This window comes from Chrysemys picta, chromosome 2 (assembly GCF_011386835.1).
Source record: "Chrysemys picta bellii isolate R12L10 chromosome 2, ASM1138683v2, whole genome shotgun sequence".
Classification (NCBI taxonomy): Eukaryota; Metazoa; Chordata; order Testudines; family Emydidae; genus Chrysemys; species Chrysemys picta.
Window position 1 is genome coordinate 212,867,809 of NC_088792.1, and position 24,776 is coordinate 212,892,584.

Here is a 24,776-nt window from a genome sequence, read left to right on the forward strand (position 1 = left end):
CAAGCATTGCAAGAGCGTTAAATGTCTCTAAACAAATGGCATACTAGTTTCAGTCCTAAAAATTCCAAATCCATCAAAGAAAGTAGGAATTTTTTAAGGTTAAAAGAAGAAAGATGTGCTGTTATAAATCAGCATCTTAAATGCCTTTATCTATACAGCCTGCAAGACATCTGCAGAACATTCAGCAATTAAATATGCCTCCAGCTGAACAATAATTTTACTGCTTGGTCTGCATATAAATGAGAGTGAGTTAAAGGTGGGTGTTCAAGCTAGTCTCGCTTGCTGTCAATATCCTGTGCCCTAAACTGCTCATAGAATCACCCTGAAGCCCGACAAGGCCACTTATAAGGTTTTTTTTTTTTTTAAACTTATAGCAGGGAGAAGTGCTAATTGTTCATCATCTTGGATAGCTAATCGCTATCGCTGAGGCTAAATACCCACATAGAGTCTGCTAAAGAGCCGTTGTTTGGGAGGACTGGATGGCTCACAGGACAGGAAATGGGTGAGGGTGCAGTCCACCTTCAGGTTCCTAGCTCAGATCATGCCAGGTCAATCTTCTTTTTTGCCACTTTCCTACTTTTATAGCCTTCTTCCAAAACTCATGATTGTAGACCTGGTTGTTGTGCAAATTAGTTTCTCTAAGGTCCACTTATATCCGGTCCATGTACTGAGTCTTTGGCCTCCCCCTTAGCTGTCTTCCATTCACGATCATTGCAAGGGCTACCCTCCCAATATAACTTGTGGATCTCCACTAGACATGTCCATACCAACGTAGCCTAGCCTCCCTCAACTTGTCTTCAATTGGAGCAACCCGCATTAGGCCCCTGACAACCTCATTTCATTTCCTATCATGGAATGTCCAGCCATTTGATCATCTCAACATCTTAGTGTAAAACAAGCAAGGTCAGCAAATTGGTGCCATCTGATGGCTGCACACATGATGGCTTTTATGAAATGAAATTGTGGTTGCACTCCAGTTTTCAGTGTACTGATGTCCACCCAACTGACGGAACCCTGGTTGACAACTTCAGTAGAAAACCAAAGAACTATGTTTGCACCCCTAAATAAGCTCTTCAGATCAGGCATGGAGCACATTAGTGGGGGAAAAGATGCACTGCTTTGGCCCCTTCTATTTCATTTCTGAGGACAGAGGACCTTAGTCTCTAGCGGGCCAATGGAATGCTGGTTATAAATAATACTTTGAATTTCTAGGGTGCGTTCTGTGAGAGCATCCCAAAGCATTTTACAAACGTTAAATTATTTAATGAAGCCTTACCGCAGTCCTAAGGTGGATAAGTCTTTTTACCCCCATCTCACACATGGAGAAAACTGATGCACAAAGGACTTGCTTCTTGCACCTGAATACAGCATCTTCCACCTACACTAAAGTTACTTAAAATAAAAAGAACAAGTGTTTATCTTTGACTAAAGTTTACACTGTAGGGTCCTATCCTTCCACAGAGCAACAAAAGCCAAAATCTGCCCAGAACATGAGCACCATTGACCTCACTCCATACTTCCAGAGGAGCCCCCCCGTGTATCCTGTGCATAGAATGTAGTCCTTAATGTTAGAAGGCCAATTCTGCTTAGTGCTGAACACCCTTAACTTCTACTGAATTCAACACCATGCAGGATAGCTGGGTTCAGGAAAGTGTAGGTTTACAGCATGCTTCTAAAGAACCAGTAGGAGCCAAATTTTTTAGCCAATGCCACACAAGTCTATCTCACCCATGAAAGGACTATTTACCCTGAGACTGGAATCCAGTGTTAATGGCATGATTTTTTGTTGTTTTTTTAAGCACACATCTGTCCTCTTTCAGAAATGTTGTGACAACAAGCAACCTCCCTTTCACTCTCATTGTTGGTTTTTCTTTTGACTGTTTAGACAGAAGTTGTGAACCTAGCTCAGTGGGTAGGGCACTGAACATATGAACATTCTCCTTCATTTGAAACTGGCTCTGTGTTAGATGCTAAGGGAAGAAGGGATTAGCAGTTGCCTTATAGAACCCAGCCTAGCAGACTTGCTTATTTTGTTAACCATGTAAATTTATGGGAAGAAGATACAGGATTAACTGGATGTGGTAAATACAGTAAGATAGGCACAGTGCTACCAAAGACAATCAGCTAGGGCTCATTTATAGAAGTGTTGTCATATTTAAAGGCTTTTCTGTTTTATAGTTTTTATGACAAGTCTGTAACTACTGTACTTTGGCACTGCTGAGTTTCCTTTTTATCTCTTGGGCTATTCCAATAGCATGTAATATATGGAGGAGAGCAATAATTGCATAGTAAACTACACATAAAAAAGTCATATAATCAATTGCGCTGATGTCATAAAAGTCACAGTCCACTGATCTGATGTCAGAGTGATGGATTGTGATTTTTAATGCCAAATACATGTCATTCTTAATCTGAGTCTAGCAAGGGAGATGGGATGCGGGGAAAAGGAAGAGGATTATTTTATTTATTTATTTTACTGGAGAAAGGCTGATGATCACATTCTTATCAAGGTAATTGCTTTTAAAACACTTTAAAAATGCATTGGATAAGTTTACAACAAAAGTCCCAAACCGGCATATTGAAACAATACCCAAGAATGATTTTAACAGTGTAAATCTAGCTACTTCTGTATGCGTTTGTAAAACATTGGGCCAGATCCAGCAGCTATGCAAATTTACACCCACTGAGGATCTTGTCCAATGTTTCAATTAATAAGATAATTAAAGGCTCAATCATGGTTTTTGCCCCAGGGTAGGGGCAGCACACTGTTGTGCTGCCCAAGGAGCAGACTGGAAGGCAGATTGTCACTTTAATAGTCACAATCTGTCTCCTGGTTTCCACATGCTCTGTAAGGGAAATACCCAGCCTATTCCTGGTGAAGTATTCTTGCCCTTGTGTGAGCACACTGGGGAGAAGTGTGGGGGTGGGAGCAGAGCGAAGGTTCCCATCCATCTTTGTGGGGAAGAAGGGAAGGGACATACCACCCCACAGAGGCTGGTCTCATCTCTGCACTGCTATCCACAATCTAGGTGGCCGGCAGCAGAAAGGAAGTTATGTCCTTTTACTCCCATGTGTGGTAGCATGAGCAGGGTTATAATCTGGCCCTCAAAGCCAGGGATATTTATACAGTTGTTTGTGTTTGTCCACATTTGAATCCTGATCATACCACAGTGGGTTTGGATTTCTACAGGTCTCATAGTAGTAAAACTAGAGCTGGCCAGGAACTATGATTCCTGTCCTGTGGGAAATTCTGAAATGAAAAAGCAAAAACAAACAAACAAACAAACAAACAAACAAACAAACTTCAGAAACAGAACAAAAACTTTACATTTAGAAATTCCCCCAGAATAGGAATTCAGATATTTAGTTCAGAAAAAGTCCCTTTCGACCTTGTGAAAACATTTCCAAGGCTCCCTGAGCTGCCTGTAGCCCCAGCAGCCCACCAGGCAGGGAGCCAGGTGGCCCTGTGGGCCCTGACTCCGAAGTAGTCCACTGGAACCGGGGAGCCTGGAAGCCTGGCTGCTGAGGAATGGGGGAGCTGTGAAGCAGGGAATGATTTTCTAATGGAAAATCATATATTTTCTGTGAAATTTTCCTGCAGAAATTGGATTTTGTGGCAAATGAATTTTCCATTGGAAAATCCTTTCCCGTGGAGAATTCCTGATCAGCTCTAACGACAACAGAATTGGATGACTAACTTAAAAACAATGCAATTGCCGCTACGGAGTTTCTCTTGTAAGATAGTATCTTTACCTGGCAGTCCAGCTTGGTTTTGTTTTGTTGGCACTTGTGAGGCAACTGAGGCATTTGGCAGTGGGGTGGAGATGCAGCTTTTCTTTCAGTCCCACTTTTTGGCATGATCAGAGATTACTTTAAAAGTTCAACAGGGGGACTTGAACTTTTCATTTCCCATCCTTGCAGACAGCTGCCTTTCTGCATCATATACCTGCTGATAGTCAACAATGATGGACAAGTATGTTAGCTGGAGTTTCTGCCAAAACAATCAGCAGTGAAATAGTTAACAGTGTTGGCATTTGAAATGCCATTTTTAGGTTTCAGAGTGAACATGCAACTGGCATGAATGGGGAGAGTTCACAGCTCCCAGAGCTCAGGCCTGGTCTACAGTAGGGGTTAGGTCAACCTAAGTTGCCAGAGGCGACGCAGGTGCAGGGGCATGCTGGGTCACATTCCCCTCCCCCCCCAGTTTTGCTGCTTGGCTTCTACTGAGCATGCTCACAGGGACTGAGCATGCTCAGTAACACTGCTGAAGCTGGCTGCTCTCACTCTGCTCCCCCACTATTGGCAGGCACGGGTTGTCTCTGTAAGCTGCCTTGTTTCGACCGAGCTGTGGAAGTGTCTTCATTTAAATTTGGCTCCTGACGTCGTAAATGCCGCTCTATGTCGATTTAGTAACAGCACCTCCCCGAGGGGCATAGGGTTACGGTCGATGTAATTAGGTTGATGCAATGTCTTTGCTTACCTTGACTGATACTGGCTTTCAGGAGCCATCCCACCACAATACAATCGATACAAGAGCTCCTGGTGAGGATGTGCAGTGCCGACACGAGGAGCCCGGTGTGCACACACATACGTGATTTAATAACTATGTCGGCATACAGCCACCATAAGTTAGGTTGACATAATTTTGTAGTGTAGACATGGCCTCAGACTTTCAGCCTGTCTGTTTTGCAGACAGGACTACACTGGTTTATTTTTGGTTCGTGTTTGGAATATTTTCTTTACAACCAAGAGGGGTACAAATATCAAGTTATTCTTCAGCAAGTACCACAGCCATAAAATCACTGACTACAGGGCGTTTTGAGTATGAAGGCTCCTACCACTACATCAGCAACTGTTTGTGAGAGTTTTGCACCTGGCCAGGCTTAAGTCTGGAAAAAAACAACTCGAGTCCCTCTTATTATTCACATTCTTGATAGTCCTGGCTGAGCTTAAAATATGATCCTTGTCACAGATAGAGATATTATCAGTTTTCTGCCAGTAGCCTCTCCCTGCCCCCACTCTCTAGCCCGAGTTTTGTTTTTGCTCCTCAGGCCAGAAAGGCTGCACATCATAATGATCATCCCTTTGGCTGAGGAAAACTAAACACAATGCCCTCCAGAGCGTATCAGGCCAGTTCTCAAGAGGGCCAGAGGGGTCACTGCAGAATAATACAAGGGCTGCTACTCCGCAAAAGGGATTGAGCACAACAATCCCTTTGCATTCCTAGCTCCTGCCAGCCTGGAAACAAAGGACTGAGTCTGAGACTCTAACGTGGATCCTCCAATTGGTAGCCCATCGTGCCCCCCCTTGGACAAAGGAAAACACTTTATTCACATCTGGTGATGTGAATCATTTGAGCTTTGAAACTGTGGCTTAGGTTGTCACCAGAAACCACTGATGGAATTACTGCCTTGTATTTCTCTGCAACCCATCCATTATTCAGTGTATTTTCTCCTCCTAGAAGGGGAAGTTGAAGGAGAAATCAAATCAAGGGATCCATTCCAGGTATTTGTACTAGTGCTTATTTTTCACCATCATTTTTGAATCTCAACAGTCCTTTCTTTCAGTGTTGAAAGCAGAGTAAGAGAACTCACATTTCATGCCCTCAGGCCTGAATAAAAGAATAAAAACAACACAACATTTGCATCTGTTTAACAGTCTCTGTTCTAAGAGTCCCCACACAGAAAAATTGGGGGAAAACAAAATCCCTATATCTCCAGGTTAAATGGAGCTGTTCAGAGATATTTGCAAAGAGCAAAATACAGGGGGGAAAATCATTGTCATAAATGACCTAGGAATTCACAGCCTTATGATTGGAAACACAAAGTCTAAAAAAGGTTGCTTCTCTGCCTATCCCTGATATCAATGAACATCAGCTAAAGGTGGCTGAAGAACCAATTTCATGCATCTACTGTAGAAGGAAATGAACTGAGCCAAGGGCAAAAATAAAATTATACAAATGTTATTATAGACTAGCCTGCTTCTGTCCTAGTTTAATTCAAATTTCAGTGCTGCAGGCTTTGCTGCGGGCAGTAGCCTTCCTGAATAAATCAACATTTGCTTACATCTAAATTATTAGAGAAACATGTGACTTTGTTTATTGTATAAATTATACGCAAGGTTAAAGCATTAACTGTTCAACTGGCTTTTATGCAGCCACACAATCAACCCCCTGCACCCAAAAGAAAAGAAAATCCAGCCAAATATTATTTTCATGGCAAGGCATATAGGAAAATATCTATAAACAGCACCTGGCTGCAGCATATTCAACAGGAGCACTGCTAAAGGGAGAATTCTAGGACCTTGTTCTCCAGTGCACTGTCCTTTGGAAAGTCATGACCCTTGTGCAAAGCACTGTCATTCTGACTTGGTAGCATTCCACACCTACTATGCATGGGTGTATAAATGACTGCACCAGGGACAAAACAGTGGGGCATGAGGCCTTTAGAGTTTACAGGAGAAGACACAAAATAAAACAGTCCTAACCACACTGTTTGAGTTAAGTTATGACAGGCTATCTTCATCAGCTAACAGGCCAATGTAACAAGACTAAGGTCCAATCCTGTAGACACTTACTAGTGGGGATAGTGCTTACTACCAGCAGTAGCTCTCTTGTTCAGTGAGTCCAGTCTACTCATAGTAATAAGCTCTACAACTGGTAGTGGGTGCAAGACTGGGTCCCAAGAATATATCCAATAGTTGCCTGGGTAGTTTGTGCCCTAAACATTCATCGTAGATAGAGCTGAACCCCAGCTGTGATATTCACTATGAAATGGAGGTAACCCTCTCAACTCTTTGGTTGCATTTTCCAGCCCGTAAATCCAGAGTTAAAGAACAAGAGAGGCAACAGGGGAAGAATATATGTGGTACCTAGCCAGGACTCCATCCATCCCCAGTTCTGAAACAGCAGGTGAACTGTCCTCATCTTTGACATACCCATGGCTCCATGGCAACCATTGATATAGCCAGAGTCATTGTCCCAATCTCTGTTAGTGGTCACTCTAAACCTTTTCATGGTTCATTTTCTATGGCTTCATCCCTCCCTCCTTCCCAGTCTACATAGAACACTTTGCTTCCTGCTAGAAAAACAGGCCTAGTGAAAAAATATCATTGAACTCTGTAGTAACCATCCAAAACACTGCAGTAATTTTATTGTAAATTGGGGGGTGGGGGATCATTGCTGCAAAATACTGTAGTATGCTGTTTTAAATAAGGAATGTAAGCAGCTCCCTTCCAAAAATCAGTGCCATCTCATAGACTACATCTTATAGGTACCATGCTTTTGGTTAGAAGTACATGCCACGTAGCAACTGACCAAATCATCACCACAAAGCTATCAGATGCCACTAGTTAATGGTCTAGGATACGGAATTTAAACATATGTCTAAACTCCTGAGTTTCTACGTTGATGTGGATGTGTCTGCAGCCAGACTGTACTGAATATTTTATTTACATTGCATTTCCACTTATAAACTAATATATACGTTCAGTGCTGTTAAAGGGCCATTGAACAGAGATGTTGAATTTTATATTCAGTAACAGGATGTAATTTCTCTATCAATAAAATTGTTGTTTGTTTTTCTCTGCTCTAGATTATTATGGAAATTTCACAGTTCCTTGGCTACAGTGAAGTCTAGTGAAATGAGCAGGCTACTTATGTGGGATATTTTTTTTTAAACGTCCTGATTCTTTTCTATTTATGTTAATGCTATTTCATGGTAATAGCCAACTATATTTTGCTTTGATACTAGCAAAACCTGCCTGGCTTGAATAAAGGGAACGTTTTTATAATGCTTTTGCAGGGAAGCTGCAACTTATTGAATATATCCCTGTGAAGGAGCATACCCTCACTCCAATAGAGAGGAGACTAAGGAGCTCATTGGGCTCATTCAGCACTAACCGGGCATAACTTTCTCTTCCTGGAGGGTAAGAGCTTAAAAGGGGGAAAACTGCCACAGGCCAGGGTGGCAAACAGGAAGAAGACTGCTGTACCTCAGAGACTACTAACCACAGAGACAGATCAGTCAACAGGGAGACAGTTGTAGGCCTCACTGCCCCTGAAACTGCATGGACCAGCCGTAAAGCAGGGTGCCGTGAGAGGAGGGGTTGGAAGTAGACCCCAATTAAAGACACTAGACTAGCTGATAATTGAAGCCCCAAAGAGGTGACCCCAAAAGACTCTGTAAGAGACAGAGCATCATTGCCTTTTTTTATTCTTATCCTGATTCCCCTCTCTCAAGGGAGAGAGCGAGAAAAGGACCTTTCTTTTGTTTGTGTGTTTTATATGGAGAACTCCTTGTGTGCTACGAACAGGGAAAGGACATTATGGGACTGGGGCTCCCATGATTCCCCCCCAAGACAACATTTTTGGAGAAGACCCCGTTTCCACATGGAAGAGGCTGCCCTTCAGTCCAAAACCTGAGAAAGCCTTTTGGATGCAAGTTAATTTTGCTAACTTCTTTGTTATTTCTATTCTTGGTAAATGATAACTTGCTGTGTAATTGAGCTATGCTGCAAGGAGCATTCAAGAAGCACATATTGTTTATAGAGCAACCTGTGATTACAAGGTCCTATTAACAAATAATGGGATTGGAATTTCTACTTCACATCCCTTTGAAAAATGTGTCAGACCCATTGAATATCGGAGATCTTCTTTCTTCTAGACTGGGCTCTGCTTTGTAATGACTGGTCTACATTTCCTTGCCAGTGTGCCAGAGTTCTCAGTGGCCACTGAGCAAGAGCACAATCTTAAATGAAATACTAAAAATGAATTCACCTCCAGCCTGAAACGGAAACTCAGATGAACTCCATCTCCATTGCCTGAAATATATTTCAAATCCATGAAAGGGAACTAGATGATTGAAAAGGCTCAATGCAGAAAATATAATTAATATTTAGGCATTCCTAACTACAGAGAGTAAGGCTATATTCGATAGTCATTCAGCTTCATGCCTGCCTTCTGATCATATAGCCCAGACAGGGAAAAAATAAAATCAAGGAAGCCTGCTTCAATTTCCCTGATTGGACATAACCGAGGGGAGTGGGAAGTTTATCCACACATACTCTGAGAAATGGGTTCCTGCTGTAGAATCACAGAATCATAGAATCATAAAAGATTAGGGTTGGAAGAGACCTCAGTAGGTCATATAGTCCAACCCCCTCCTCAAAGCAGGACCAACACCAACCAAATCATCCCAGCCAGGGCTTTGTCAAGCCTGACCTTAAAAACCTCTAAGGAAGGAGATTCCACCACCTCCCTAGGTAACCCGCTCCAGTGCTTCACTACCCTCCTAGTGAAAGGATTTTTCCTAATATCCAACCTAGACCTCCCACAACTGAAACCATTGGTTCTGGTTCTGTCATCTGCCACCATTGAGAACAGCCGAGCTCCATCCTCTTTGGAACCCCCCTTCAGGTAGTTGAAGGCTGCTATAAAACCCCCCCTTATAGGCACCAATTCCGTGGGTGCTCCGGAGCTGGAGCACTCACGGGGAAAAATTAGTGGGTGCTCTGCATCCACCGGCAGCCAAGCTCCCCCCACCTCACCTCACCTCCTCACCCCCCTGAGCACGCCGAGTCCCCACTCCTCCAACTATCTCCCAATGCTTCACGCTTAGGACTTTCCAAGAGGGAGCGGGGAGGAGCGGGGCCGCGGCACGCTCAGAGGAGGAGGTGGGGGAGGGGCGGGGACTTTGGGGAAGGGGTGGAATGGGGGCGGGGCGAGGGCAATGCAGGAGTGGGGCCAGGAGCAGGGCTGGGGTCAAGCACCCACCGGGAACAGTGGAAGTCGGCGCCTATGCTCCCTTGGCCTCCTCTTCTGCAGACTAAATAAGCCCAGTTCCCTCAGCCTCTCCTCATAAATCATGTGTTCCAGCCCCCTAATCATTTTCGTTGCCCTCCGCTGGACTCTCTCTAATTTGTCCACATCCTTTCTGTAGTGAGGACCCCAAAACTGGATACAATACTCCAGGTGTGGCCTCACCAGTGCCAAATAGAGGGGAATAATCACTTCCGTCGATGTGCTGGCAATGCTCCTATTAATACAGCCCAATATGCCATTAGCCTTTTTGGCAACAAGGGCACATTGTTGATGCATATCCAGCTTCTCCTCCACTGTAATCCCCAGGTCCTTTTCTGCAGCACTGTCTCCAACCTGTAGCACTGCATGGGATTCTTCCATCCTAAGTGCAGGACTCTGCACTTGTCCTTGTTGAACCTCATCAGATTTCTTTTGGCCCAATCCTCCAATCTGTCTATGTCACTCTGGACTCTATCCCCACCCTCCAGTGTATCTACCTCTCCCCCCATCATCCAGATCATTAATGAAGATGTTGAACAAAACCGGCCTCTGGGGCACTCCGCTTGATACTGGCTGCCAACTAGACATCGAGCCGTTGATCACTACCAGTTGAGCCCGACAATCTAGCCAGTTTTCTATCCACCTTATAGTCCATTCATCCAATCCATACTTTTTTAACTTGCTGGCACGAATACTGTGGAGGACCGTATCAAAAGCTTTGCTAAAGTCAAGATATAGCATGTCCACTGCTTTCCCCATATCCACAGAGCCAGTTATCTCATCAAAGAAGGCAATCAGGTTGGTCAGGCATGACTTACCCTGTTGAATCCATGTTAATTGTTCCTGATCACCTTTCTCTCCTCCAAGTGCTTCAAAATGGATTTCTTGAGGATCTGCTCCATTATTTTTCCAGGGACTAAGGTGAAACCATAGATATGGATGGCAGGAGAATTCCATGGCAATTATGTAAGAAATGGCCCATGCTGGACCAAATTAATCTCTGCTGTAACTCCACTGTATCAGTGGCATTACATCTGGGATAAATTTGGCCAGCCGATATCTTTCTTTACCTGGAAAATTTTCCTCATCTGCCTGGCAAGACTAGCAATGGAGATCAGCTGGAAAGCCTGGCTTAACTGTAAGCAAAGACATTTTCTCTCTCCCGGCTGACCTCCTCCCATAGATAGTTTTAAATAGCTTCCCCCCAGCTGACAAAGTAAAATATGGGCAAAGATCAAAGGCCTATTCCATCTATCCATGTAGTTATTTATAAGGTCACCCATAACTGTGTTGTCTGAGCACCTACATCTCCCCAACAAATAGGGACAAGTTCTCTAGTGGCAGGAGACTACGGTGTTTCCCCACATGCCATCAAAATAGGGTTCCAATTTTTTTACTATTTGGAATTTTCCACCATTACTGTGGATCATTGTGGAGGTTAAAGGGAGGAAGAAATTAGCTGAGCAAAAGGTTTTGACTGAATTTGCTTCAACTTTTGGCCTGCTCCTGTGCTCCAGCTTATGATCAAAGGCTGAAACACTTATTTTGGAATAAGAAAGTGGTTAGACCCAGTACTTAAGTCTTTAAGCACCAGGCTCATGCATAAGGGTCCTGAGAGTTGACAGAGACAAAACCACTATTTCAGGACCCAGATTAGACATGTTTTACATTTACAAAAAAATAATGCATGAAATGCAAAATTTTCACATAAAACACAGCATTTCATGGTTTGCCTTTTGCTTCCTTGTGATTTGTACAGGGCTTTAATTATCATGCATATGAAAACAATAACTCAGTGCCACCAGCATTAAGAAAACAAAGCACAACATTGTACATTAAGTGAGTAGTTCACTAAACAACTTTCGCCAGACAGATTCTAGTGGCTATGGGCCCAGATCCTCAAAAGTACTTAGGTGCCTAACTCCCATTGAAATCAACAGGAGTTAGGAGCCTAAATATTTTTGTGGATCTGAGTCTAAGGTCTATATCTAGACAATTGGATATAGATCTAAATATTTTGCTCCCTGAAAAGGAGTATCAACCAGAGTGTGAATCTGCTCACACTCTAGTTTGTACTACCCTGTTTTGCAGATTTTCAGCTCATCAAAATAATTCAGGCCAACTGCTGGCTGTGTATTTTGCTCCTGTTCAGGAGACAGCACTGGCAAATGCAGACAATACTATATCAGCAGTTCAACTTTCACCAAAGTCCACTGTCTTGCCAATGCAAGACGCAACCACGCTGATAATACATCTTCCAAACCCAGCCTGCAACCTTTGGCTTGACTCCAAAGCAGCTGGCTCAACAAGCCTTGGATTTCTGCCCAAACTGCTCATATTCACCAGAGATGAGCTGTACCTGCCAGTAGTGTGTGTGTGTGTGTATGTGTGTGTGTGTGTGTGGGGGGGGGGCGACAGAGTGAGGGCAGTGACTTCAGCAGATGTTACTGAGCGTGCTCAGTTCATAGGAGCATGCTCAGTAGAAGCCAAGCAGCAAACCGGGGGTGGGGGGGAGGCGTGACCCCACATGCCTCACCCCACACATCACCTCTGATGTTCATCCTCCACTGTCTAATTCCAGTAATTTAAAGGTTTATGTTTTATAAACTCTGTGGATGACAAAAGCTATTGAAGAAATGCAGTGCCAATGTGTGCAATTTTATCGCAAATCTTGCAATATTTGGTGTTTTTCTTAAACCCTCAGCTCTTGGACTCAAGTGAATATGTGAGATTCTTGGCTTTCATGTTAAAAAAAAAAGTTTCTAGCTCTTATGGTTGCAGAAAAAAAGCTTGAAAATATAAACTATGTACCTTAAAGGCTCAGAAACCAGAAGGCAAATAAAAATAATCCCTTTAAAAAACAAACAAACACGAGTTTTAAGCCAATCTAATGATTTTGGGGGCCTGAATCATGACTTTTGAACACTTGGACTTGACAGTACCATAAATAACAATGTATAGATATCAACAACCATAGAGTATTCAGTGGTAGGCCTGAACCCAAAGCTCAGATCTTATCACCACCAAGCTCTAAGAAAGTTCAGTTGGGATTTGAATTTTGCAGCTGGTCGCTACTTCTAAAATGGGCTGACCCCCAAAAAATACACCCAAACCTGAATTTGGGGCACTTTGGCTCCTGAGCCGAGTTTTTAAGATTCTGGGTCCATCTCTAGTATTAATGTGAAACCAGGTAAAACTTGGCCGTTTCAGCTGAGTTTTGTTTTGATGTTTGGATTCATCTGAACCTGAAACTCCAAGTGAAACTGGAGCGGGATCCCTGTAAATCCTTATTGGCATTAAGGGTTTTAGTGCTTTTGCTTTGGTTTTAACCCTAAAATGCACTAAAGCCCTTTGTGCCAATAAGGGTTTACAGGGATCCCCTGGGTCTGATGTCTTCATAATAGTGCACATGTGAGGTCTCTATCAACAGCCAGTAATGCACTTGTTGTCCTAATCATTGCGAGATGTATGTATGGATGATATTTAAGGAGTTATGTATCTATACTGAAAACTATGTTCTTACGAAATGGGAGTTCAGACAGATCATCATTAGGTGGCAAACGGGTTCTGTTCAGACAGGGGGTAGTAGATGCTTAACTCTGGCTGTGTATTGTGTGGCTTACAATGTAAGTCTATTTGCATTACTGAGCCTGTTGCTAATGAAGAGGTTGTGAATTCACATGAGATAAGATCTGAAAGAAAAAACAAGAACAAAAGGGGGGCAAGGAAGTGTCCTGTTTACCAGTAAGGACAATAGATTTTTGGCGTATTTTTTACTGGGCATACCGAGTGACACCTGAAAGGCTCCTTGAGGATACCAACTCTCAGCATGTGCTGTTTTATGAAAAGAGGGTCAGCACCAACCTGGCTGGAAAATGCTGCGTAGACTTTGGGTGAGATGAACTGCATTAAACAAGAAGGTATCTTGTTAATTAAGTCTAGGCCAGTGATATTCAGGAGCCAAATTAGCAATCGACATTACCCAAAAGAACCACAGTGGTGTGAATTCATTGTTTCATTTACTATATATTCATATTTAAACACTATGACAGGGTAAATATTTAGCTATATAAATATTTCCAGTCTCACAGCAAAATGACTGACCAAGTATTAATATTTTATCAACTACAATTGTAGTGACAGAAATCAATGTTATTTAAGCCATGCTTATTCAGAATGATGTGTTATCCAAACTTCAAATGATGATCCTTACCTGTGCGGCTGTCAGCTAGATGAGGAGCACTCCTTCTCTGAAACAAGCGCTGTGAAGTTGGGCTCTAGGCTGGAGACAGCAGTTCAAAGGCACTCTTGTGTGTGTTGTGGTTAACTGGTTAATAACATAGTAAACATCTGGATTTGTTAATAACTTAGATTGGTTAATAATGAAATCACACAGTGTTTTAATATCATGAGCTACGAAGAGCTGTAGGAGACACATTAATAGCCACTTGGGGCTCCTGGGCCTTGGTCTGAGTATCACTGGTCTAGGCTTTAAAAGGCACATTATGATTTTCTTTTACATGCAACCATTTGTTTCTAAGGCCTTGGCTACACTTACCCGGTAGTTCGGCGGCGAGCGATTGAACTTCTGGGTTCGACTTATCGCGTCTAGTCTGGACGCGATAAGTCGAACCCGGAAGTGCTCGCCGTCGACTGCGGTACTCCAGCTCGGCGAGAGGAGTACCGCGGAGTCGACGGGGGAGTCTGCCTGCCGAGTGTGGACCAAGGTAAGTTCGAACTAAGGTACTTCGAACTTCAGCTATGTTATTCACGTAGCTGAAGTTCCGTACCTTAGTTCGAATTAAGGGGTTAGTGTAGACCTGGCCTAATACTTGGACTTGCTACTTCTCTAATCCCTATACTTTGTTAGCCCCCTAACTCACACAATCCCGTTATGTAAACATTTACTTGTTTTCACTAATAACATCTCTAAGTGATGTGTGCTAAATGAAGTGGTGATCTGAAGGAAAACTGTAAGCTGGGATGCACTGCTTCTTTGGGAGCAGCTAATCTGTGAATTCTGTGAGTGTCCAGCGGACCAGAGGCCGGACACTCCAGAGAGGTCAGAGGGCTCGGAGGGGAGTGCTTGTGTTGTCTGGGCCTATTGGAGTTGGGGAGCAGAGCCCTGGCAGGCACAGACAAGGGTTCCTCACCCTAAGGGCAAGTGGTAGCGAGGTGCCTCCATACCCCTGGGAAGAGTCACACCCTGTGACACCGAACTACTGACTGTTCGCTTAGTAAAAAACCTGACAGCTTCCTAAACGTTACCGCAACATAAAGCTTGCAATAGCTTATTGTTATCTGGTTATTTCATTGTAGTTGCAAATGTAATTTAAAATATAGGTGAGACTAACACTTCTCCGCTTCCACTTACTTTCAAACGTCACCTGCGATGTGTTTTACGTGGTCAATAACAGAACCAAAAGCCACATACCTCTAACAAGACACCTAGGCCTAGCTCCTCAAAGATCTAGGAGCATTGATTTCAATGGGAGGTAGGCACCTACATATGTTTGAGGATCTGCAGAGATCATTTCTAAGGCCTGAGTGCTCATTTCTATTCAGGTTCTTGTACACGGCTCTGATGGCACGACAGGGACTTAAAGTGGAATTTATACCAGTATAACTGAAAAGCAGACCCAAGATATCTTGAGGTGGGTAGTACAAGCTTACGTTGTGATCCCAGGCAAGTATTTTAAATCTCTCTGTGCCTCAATTCCCCATTTGTAAAAGAGGGTAATAATAATTTCTTATCTCACCAGGGTGTTGTGGGGCTAAATTCATTATCGGAGGTGCTCAGATACAAAAGTGATGAACACCTTAGAAAAGTCTGTACATAAATATTCAAGTTAATTCTAGGTATGCCAACTTTTGCTTCTCCTAATTTATACAAACAGTCACTCATTTATTAGTAACATGGCAAAACTTATGTTTAAAAAACACACATTGCAAGAGAGGATAGAACCTCTGCTTGATAATCTTGTTGAAAACTCAATGAGGCTCAGAAAACAAGCTAAAAATAAAACTATTATCTGCTTGCAAGACCCCTGGCACTTTCAGGTAGATAATGTATTCTTCAATTTGTCTCCTGCAGTCTTGTGCAGTATTTCTGTGTGATAATACTAGAAAATGCCTTCCATCCTAGAGGCACATGCACTTCAGTGATGAAGTTTTGATTTGGAATGGGCCCACAACCTAACTTCCCTTATTGTGCCCACAAGTTCGTAGGTCACTTACGTGTATACGTGGTGGCTGGCATTGAGGTATCCAGATCGTGCCCAGACACCAGGCAGTTAAACATATGAATGGCATCAGTTTGTACCCAAACACAATTGCAGGTGTGAAATTGAAGTGGCCACAATTTGCAGGTGCAGAAAGGGAGCTTGGATTTCAAAATCTAGCCCCTAACTCACACAATCAACTGGAGGGATCTCCTTACTTCTCAGTATAGATTGAATAGCAGAGTGCTGTACTGGAGGTCTCTTCTGTTGCACTGGGTGCACTAATTGCATTTCCTTGGGGACTTCCAACCAATTAATGATCAGGCCTGACTTTTCCTAGTTGTGAGATCTGATAGGACAATGTCTTTAAGCGATAGGATTGAAGGGAAAAATTATTGTTTGGGTTCCATAATGATCCACTCTTAATGTTTGACCTCCCTTTTCCCCTGAACTAAAACTATGAATTAACGTTGCTGTATTCTAGGTCCTTTTCACCACTATTGAAACTAGAGATGGGCCTGAATCAGAACTACAGAGGCAAAGAATCTTGAATTTAGGAACATCATCTACCTGATGCATTAGAAACACAGCTGGTAGATTAGGGAAAGTTTGAATCCAGATCCAGGTTCAAACCTCTAACCTCTGGACATAATCAATGCTGAAAAGTGCAAATCTGAACTTTGCTGTTGAGGCCCATCTCTAGCTGTAAGAACTGTGGGAGAGGGAAGATACTGTACCCTTTGGTGGCATTAGAAGGCCAAAAATTGGGGACTTGGCCTAACTTCCGTTCTTGTGCCCTTCCACTGCTCTGTGAAATAACATGATAATAATAATTTTGGCCTTTATAACCTACAGTACCATGACTAATGCATGAATCCAGAGCTCCTGCTTCCCATGTCCCTACTCTAATTAGGGCATCATTCTGCCTTCTAACCTTCCCCAAAGGCTGCACGTTGGGATGCTACTGCTCCTGAGAGAGCAGGAAGGGGTTACGTGAGAGAGCCTTAAGGTGCTCCCACCCCACACGGGGTGTGAACGTGCTATATCTGGTAGCAGAACTGAATATTTTCAGAATCAAAGAACAACACAGAGCCTGCACTTTTGGCTGTCTGTAAAAGAAAGTGCTGGCCCCAAGCCCTGGCAGCTGGAATGCAGAAATGCAAACTGAAAGGAACAAAAGCTTGCCTCCTTTCTCTTCCCTTTATCTGTTTATTCAGTTAGTTAATCTGGTCTGTGGGCGGTGTCTATTCTGAGTCAACCCCAAGCTACTGTAACCTTTAATAAGACAGGAGCAATAGCTATGCACTATGGACGCTTATTACACAGCCAACACCAGACTACTAGTATGCTTTTTAAAAAGATGGATGCAGACTAACAATTTACAGGGTACACAAGGATATAGCTCAAATCACAACAGGGTTGACTCAGTCATCCATCCTTTCAGGGTAGATGCATTGAGTGACATGTAGTTTACTGTGTGTGGGTCGTGCAGATCAGACCTTAAAAAGAGAGGTCACGGCCCTTTTCCAGATGTGCAGGGTTGCCTGAACATCTTAGGCTAACACTTCTTTTTCTTTTGCTGTTATACAGTGTGCTGCCCTCCATGCCAAAGGTTACTACCAACTAGTGGTACAAAGAGTTTTGTTGGCATAAATATAGCTGTGAAAAAGAGAGTGCTTATTGTTTATTATGGCCATGATTCATACACAGCCAGGGCAGTGCTGATGAAGCAGTCACACTTGGGGTAGAGGTGTGTGTGTGTGTGTGTGTGTGTGTGTGTGTGTGGGGGGGGTATTATTCAATAGGAAAATTATAACGCTACATCATAAGTCTTCAAAAACTCACCATCATTCTAAAGACTGCATTGAGTTATCAATTAACAGGAGGAACATTATTGTGCAACAGTATTTAGGAATACAATAGGGATTCAGTCCAGGCCACCTTCACCTTCTGGCGTTTCTGCAATCAAAACAAAAAACAAACAAGGTTGCTAACTCTATTCTTTATAAGTATAAATGTATGCTGGAATTTGGCTGAGGTAAGGTAAATGTCATCCAAATATTAACACTTTTTTTCTTTTCAGTTTGAGAAAAAAGAAGGCATGCAGAATTGCTTAGCCAACCAACTGGCTGCTGCTCAAAATTATAGGGACAGATATACAAAAGAGCTCAGCACCTCCCATTATTCTTAGTGTTCTGAATGGGAAGTGCTGGATGCTGAGTTCTGGCCACTTCATATAGATGCCTACGTTGGAATGGAGCTCTTTTGAAAATCTAGCCTATGGTGTCTTGCCTGCTAAGGATGTTCATTCAGAAGAAGTGCATATAGGGGCTTGCTCTCACTTTCCACAGAGCTCAAATTTCTTGTCTCCCACTTGTAACCTCACCTACATCTCTGCTTTAATTCCTTCCTGAACTCTTCCCAAGTTTAGCCTCCTTATTCCTTTTTCCTTTGTATACATTTCTAGTCCCAGTTTCTGCACCCTGTTTGGTGTCATCCCTTCCACTTGAAACTACCTTCTTTCCCTTGTGCATCAAAAAAACCTCCTGCTCATCACTTAGGTCTCTACCTTAGAACATATTTCTCCCAGGAAGCCTGGCAGTGATGATCCCTCAGAGATATCTGCCTCGTTTCCAGCCTGGATCTCCCACCTGTGCATTTATTGTCTGTTTTTGATTTAGACTGCCAGGCCTTTGGGGCATGGCCTTAAAGGGACTATGCTCAGTAAGTAATTACAAACAGCAGGTCAGTTTTCATATTACTTTAGATTAGATCAAGAGGCCAGCACCTGGGGGCATAGTTCTGCTTGATTTGCCTTTCCATTCTAGTTTTTCCACCAAGCAAGATGGACATTTTATAAATGTGAACTTTGAATACAATGCTGAATAGGCATCTCCAGAAGCAGCAGTAGCACTTCCTGCCATTCACCGCTCGGTGTTGCCGTCACTAACCCAGTGTTACCAGTCTCCGTAACAGACACACACACACTCATACACCCTGCGATTTGGAGGAGATTTACTTGCCTCCTCCACAAGAAGCTCCTCCTGATGGCTCAGAATTTCAGGCTGAGCTGTCACTGATGCTGCAGTACTTCTTTCTGCCACTAGATGCCACTGGTCACCTGAGCTCCTGGAGTCGGGCTGAAGTGCAGGCGGCCACCATCAGAGGATGCTGTAGAGCTAGTGGGTTTCCCTGCTGCAGGGCTAGTAAGCAGCAGAGCTTGGGACAGCAGTTAGCCACTCATTCAATCGCCATAGAGTGCTACACTGGGGAGGAGCAAAGGTGCACAAGGGGGTGGGGCAGAAAGGAGGGACCATGTGCATCCTCCCTCCAGCTCAACTGCACCTTCCCTGGCCTCCACTGCTTCTGGGATCCTACATGGGGGCAGGAGAAGAGGCAGGGACAGTATAGGGGAAGGGACCGAGGACAGTATCCTGAACGGAGAAGCAGCAGACAGAGGGTCAAGGACAGTGTCTGGGGTGTTGAGTAGGGAGCTGCAGCCAGTCACTGGGGTGCAGGATGGAAAGAACTGCTGGGCACAGGAAGGTGCTGGGAATGCTCTTCCCAGCTGCCAAAAATAAAAGAGGAGCCAACCCTCCAATGCACATGCATGTTTTTGGTACAGATCTGGTTGAGTTTCCTGAACTGCTTGCACACAAAAAGGGCAATACCCATGAGAGCTCAACATCCAGAAAGCTGATCAAAAGGAAATGGGATTTTAAGAGATCTCAGGATTGGTAAGCCACGCTCATAATTTGTGGTCCATCTTCTGATAATTGTTTTTGAACTTGCAATGTTGGTAAGACTGTTAACCTTCTGTCCCTCTGGTAATATACATAAGGATACGTGATTCAGCTGCTGCCCAGCTTACCTCTTTTGCACCGGCTGACTGTATGGTGGCTTGCCCCCCATGCTGCCTGGCTGTCTGATTCATTGTTCTTTTTCTGCTGCTTAATTTAACAGTTCAGAATCTAGCTGTAAATATGTACTTTTGCACCCAATCAAATTTCCAATTTTTTTATTGGGGAATGTTCACTCTCCAACCTACCTCTTTTTTTTTTTTTTTTATTAAAGATGCACCACATATCTGGGAGACTCAGCTTGTGTCAGTCATCAGAACAACAGCCTTTCATCTATGGCTAGCAGCGAAGAGATTGATGCAGCAGCCCTATCTGACAGGAAGGGGAACAATCTACACCTCTGTAATATCTCAACTGGACTAATATAACAGGTTCCATGTGATTGCAACTTGCCCACCTTCTGGGATGAGCCGACAAGAGAGAATACCAGTTTTGCTCCACTCCTGGCATTGGCTGCATGTCGGCTCTTGGGAGAAATTGAAGATAGTGGTTACTATATATGAAGCCCTAAATTGTACTGTCTCCAGGGTACTTTAAGGCTGCATCACTATTTCTTAACTCCATTTCTCTGGAATGCAGGCAATCACTGCACCAAGGGCGAAGCTTGCGGAAGCTGAAAACCGCGCTCCTGGTAACAGCCCCAACCCTCTTCACTCCCTACAGAAGTATGCTTAAATATGAACGTGGTTACAGTTAAGGAGAAGCTGCGAGACACTCCTTTTTGCTCAGGTTTTTCCATCAACTTCAACTATGAAATTTTGGATTGCTAGCTGACGGGTCACATTACAAGCTGTGAGCAGCGGTGGTGCATGATTTTCCCACCCCTGGAATTAAACTGCTTCTTTATATGCCTGCTTGTCTTGTTCTGTGGCTGCGTGGATACACGTATAGGTACATGCATCTATATTTTGGCATGGGAAAGAGAGGCAGAGTTAAATAATATTGGTTTCAGGGGTAAAAGAAGAGCAGGCCCTGAATACACAAGAAAGGTCCTGAGGTTCTTTTACCTATGCAGATCTATGTGTTCTACCACATCTGTCGCAGCCTCATAATAAAGACAATGCTGCTAAAACTTCAAGTGTGTGCTGATTTCTCCTCAGTTCTGCTAGAAACGTTGGAAAGGATCCCACTTAGGGAAAACTGTAAACTTTCACTGCTTCACCGCTTTCCCAAAACGCTTTTTTGCTGCCAAAGTTTCAAGCACAAGATTCTTGTGCAAACAAGGTTTGCCTGAGTCTGTTCAGACTTTGGTGCTAAACTGATTGCATTGTAGATGATCTTGAAGGTCAAATGAAGGTAGAGGAACTGCAAAACAGCATGATTCTGCACCCAACTGCAAACTATTTGGGAAGGAAATAGTTTCAAACTGACAGAGGGTGGCCTGATACCCTAAACTTCACAAGGACAAAAGCTTCTAATCATGTAAAGGGCTTGCATTGCTTATTTGAGTAGAGGAAAAAAAAGAAATGAACCACCCTCCTGGGATGTGATGTTCTATTAGCAGATATTACCATCCTTGTTTTTATTCACTCCTATGCCACAAACTATGAACCTGTGCTCTATGTCCTCAGGCACTCATTGGTTAATTTACTTGTGCAGCATAAGACAACAAAAAACAATACATTACACAACAGTACAACCAGAATAAAGAGCTGCACTATTTCTTGGTGGTTTTTTTAAATTTTTATTTCTTCTTAGCCATGTATAACATGAAACAACAGGTGAAGTTCTGTCCAATACATTAATAAATCTTATGAGGAAAACTAAATTAATTAAAACAAATTAACAAGTACAATAAAATATTAATACCTCTGAGTCTCCACAGCTTATTTAAAATGAATCAATGCACAGTTAATGGGAAGCCGAGCTCCTGTTTCTTTATGAGGCGTATGTAACTAATATCATCCAATTCTCAAGCTGTTCAATCTCTTTCACACTTTTTAGATGGAACTAAATGTGTACTAGACTTCAGGCTTCTCAGCTTATTTCTGCTCAGATACTGTGGTGATGGGCACTCTAGAAATAAGGGAAAGATATGCACTGTAACTAGAACCAGTTGGAAAATTGTAAGTATTTTCTGGGAAAAAAAATCAGAAAAACAATTTTACTTTTTTTCCCTTGGACATTTTTCATTTTCAAAAGCTAATTTTTTGCGGGGGGAGGAGGGAGGTTGGGGGGTTGGTTGGTAAAAAAATGGAACGCTTAAAGAAGTAATTTTTTACTTCAAAAGGTCTCTTTCATCAAAGAATTTTGACTAAAAATGTTAACCAACTCTAAATGCAACACTGTTTCATGCAGCTTTTGGTTAATAAGATGCAAAGAATTTAAACTGAGCTTAGACTCATAGAATATCAGGGTTGGAAGGGACCTCAGGAGGTCATCTAGTCCAACCCCCTGCTCAAAGCAGGACCAATCCCCAACTAAATCATCCCAGCCAGGGCTTTGTCAAGCCTGACCTTAAAAACCTCTAAGGAAGGAGATTCCACCACCTCTTGTTGCCAACACTGGAATGCGTTACCTAGGGAGGTGGTGGAGTCTCCTTCCTTGGAGGTTTTTAAGGCCCGGCTTGACAAAGCCCTGGCTGGGATGATTTAGCTGGGAATTGGTCCTGCTTTGAGCAGGGGGTTGGACTAGATGACCTCTTGAGGTCCCTTCCAACTCTGATATTCTATGATTCTATACCTCCCTAGGTAACACATTCCAATGCTTCAACACCCTCCTAGTGAAATAGTGTTTCCTAATATCCAACCTAAACCTCCCCACTGCAACTTGAGACCATTATTCCTTGTTCTGCCATCTGGTACCACTGAGAACAGTTTAGATCCATCCTCTTTGGAACCCCCTTTCAGGTAGTTGAAAGCAGCTATCAAATCCCCCCTCATTCTTCTCTTCTGCAGACAAAATAATCCCAGTTCCCTCAGCCTCTCCTCATAAGTCATGTGCTCCAGCCCCCTAATCATTTTTGTTGCCTTCTGCTGGACTCTTTCCAACTTTTCCACATCCTTCTTGTAGTGTGGGACCCAAAACTGGACACAGTACTCCAGATGAGGCCTCACCAATGCCGAATAGAGGGGAATGATCACATCCCTCGATCTGCTGGCAATGCTCCTACTTATACAGCCCAAAATGCCATTAGCCTTCTTGGCAACAAGGGCACATTGTTGGCTCATATCCAGCTTCTTGTCCATTGTAACCGCTAGGTCCTTTTCTGCAGAACTGCTGCCTAGCCACTCGGTCCCTAGTCTGTAGCAGTGCATGGGATTCTTCCGTCCTAAGTGCAGGACTCTGCACTTGTCCTTGTTGAACCTCATCAGATTTCTTTTGGCCCAATCCTCTAATATGTCTAGGTCCCTCTGTATCCTATCCCTACCCTCCAGCATATATACCACTCCTCCCAGTTTACTGTCAGCTGCAAACTTGCTGAGGGTGCAATCCACACCATCCTCCAGATCATTACCGAAGATATTGAACAAAACTGGCCCCAGTACCGACCCTTGGGATACTCCGCTTGATACCGGCTGCCAACTAGACATGGAGCCATTGATCACTACCCGTTGGGCCCGATGATCTAGCCAGCTTTCTATCCACCTTATAGTCCATTCATCCAGCCCATACTTCTTTAACTTGCTGTCAAGAATACTGTGGGAGACCGTATCAAAAGCTTTGCTAAAGTCAAGGAATAACAAATCCACTGCTTTCCCCTCATCCACAGACCCAGTTATCTCCTCATAGAAGGCAATTAGGTTAGTCAGGCATGACTTGCCCTTGGTGAATCCATGCTGACTGTTCCTGATCACTTTCCTCTCCTCCAAGTGCTTCAGAATTGATTCCTTGAGGACCTGCTCCATGATTTTTCCAGGGACTGAGGTGAGGCTGACTGGCCTGTAGTTCCCTGGATCCTCCTCCTTCCCTTTTTTAAAGATGGGCACTACATTAGCCTTTTTCCAGTCATCCAGGACCTCCCCCAATCACCATGAGTTTTCAAAGATAATGGCCGGTGGCTCTGCAATCACATCAGCCAACTCCTTTAGCACCCTCAGATGCAGCGCATCCAGCCCCATGGACTTGTGCTCGTCCAGCTTTTCTAATTAGTCCTGAACCACTTCTTTCTTCACAGAGGGCTGGTCATCTCCTCCCCATACTGTGCTGCCGCCCAGTGCAGTAGTCTGGGAGCTGACCTTGTTCGTGAAGACAGAGGCAAAAAAAGAGCATTGAGTACATTAGCGTTTTCCACATCCTCTGTGACTAGGTTGCCTCCCTCATTCAGTAAGGGGCCCACACTTTCCTTGACCTTCTTGTTGCTAACATACCTGTAGAAACCCTTCTTGTTACTCTTAACATCCCTTGCTAGCTGCAACTCCAAGTGTGATTTGGCCTTCCAGATTTTGCTCCTGCATGCCTGAGCAATATTTTTATACTGCTCCCTGGTCATTTGTCCAATCTTCCACTTCTTGTAAGCTTCTTTTTTTGTGTTTAAGATCAGCAAGGATTTCACTGTTAAGCCAAGCTGGTCGCCTGCCATATTTACTATTCTTTCTACACAATGGGATGGTTTGTTCCTGCAACCTCAATAAGGATTCTTTAAAATACAGCCCGCTCTCCTGGGCTCCTTTCCCCTTCATGGTATTCTCCCAGGGGATCATGCCCATCAGTTCCCTGAGGGAGTCAGTCTGCTTTTCTGAAGTCCAGGGTCCGTATTCTGCTGCTCTCCTTTCTTCCTTGTGTCAGGATCCTGAACTCGACCATCTCATGGTCACTGCCTCCCAGGTTCCCATCCACTTTTGCTTCCCCTACTAATTCTTCCCTGTTTGTGAGCACAGGTCAAGAAGAGCTCTGCCCCTAGTTGGTTTCTCCAGCACTTGCACCAGGAAATTGTCCCCTACACTTTCCAAAAAC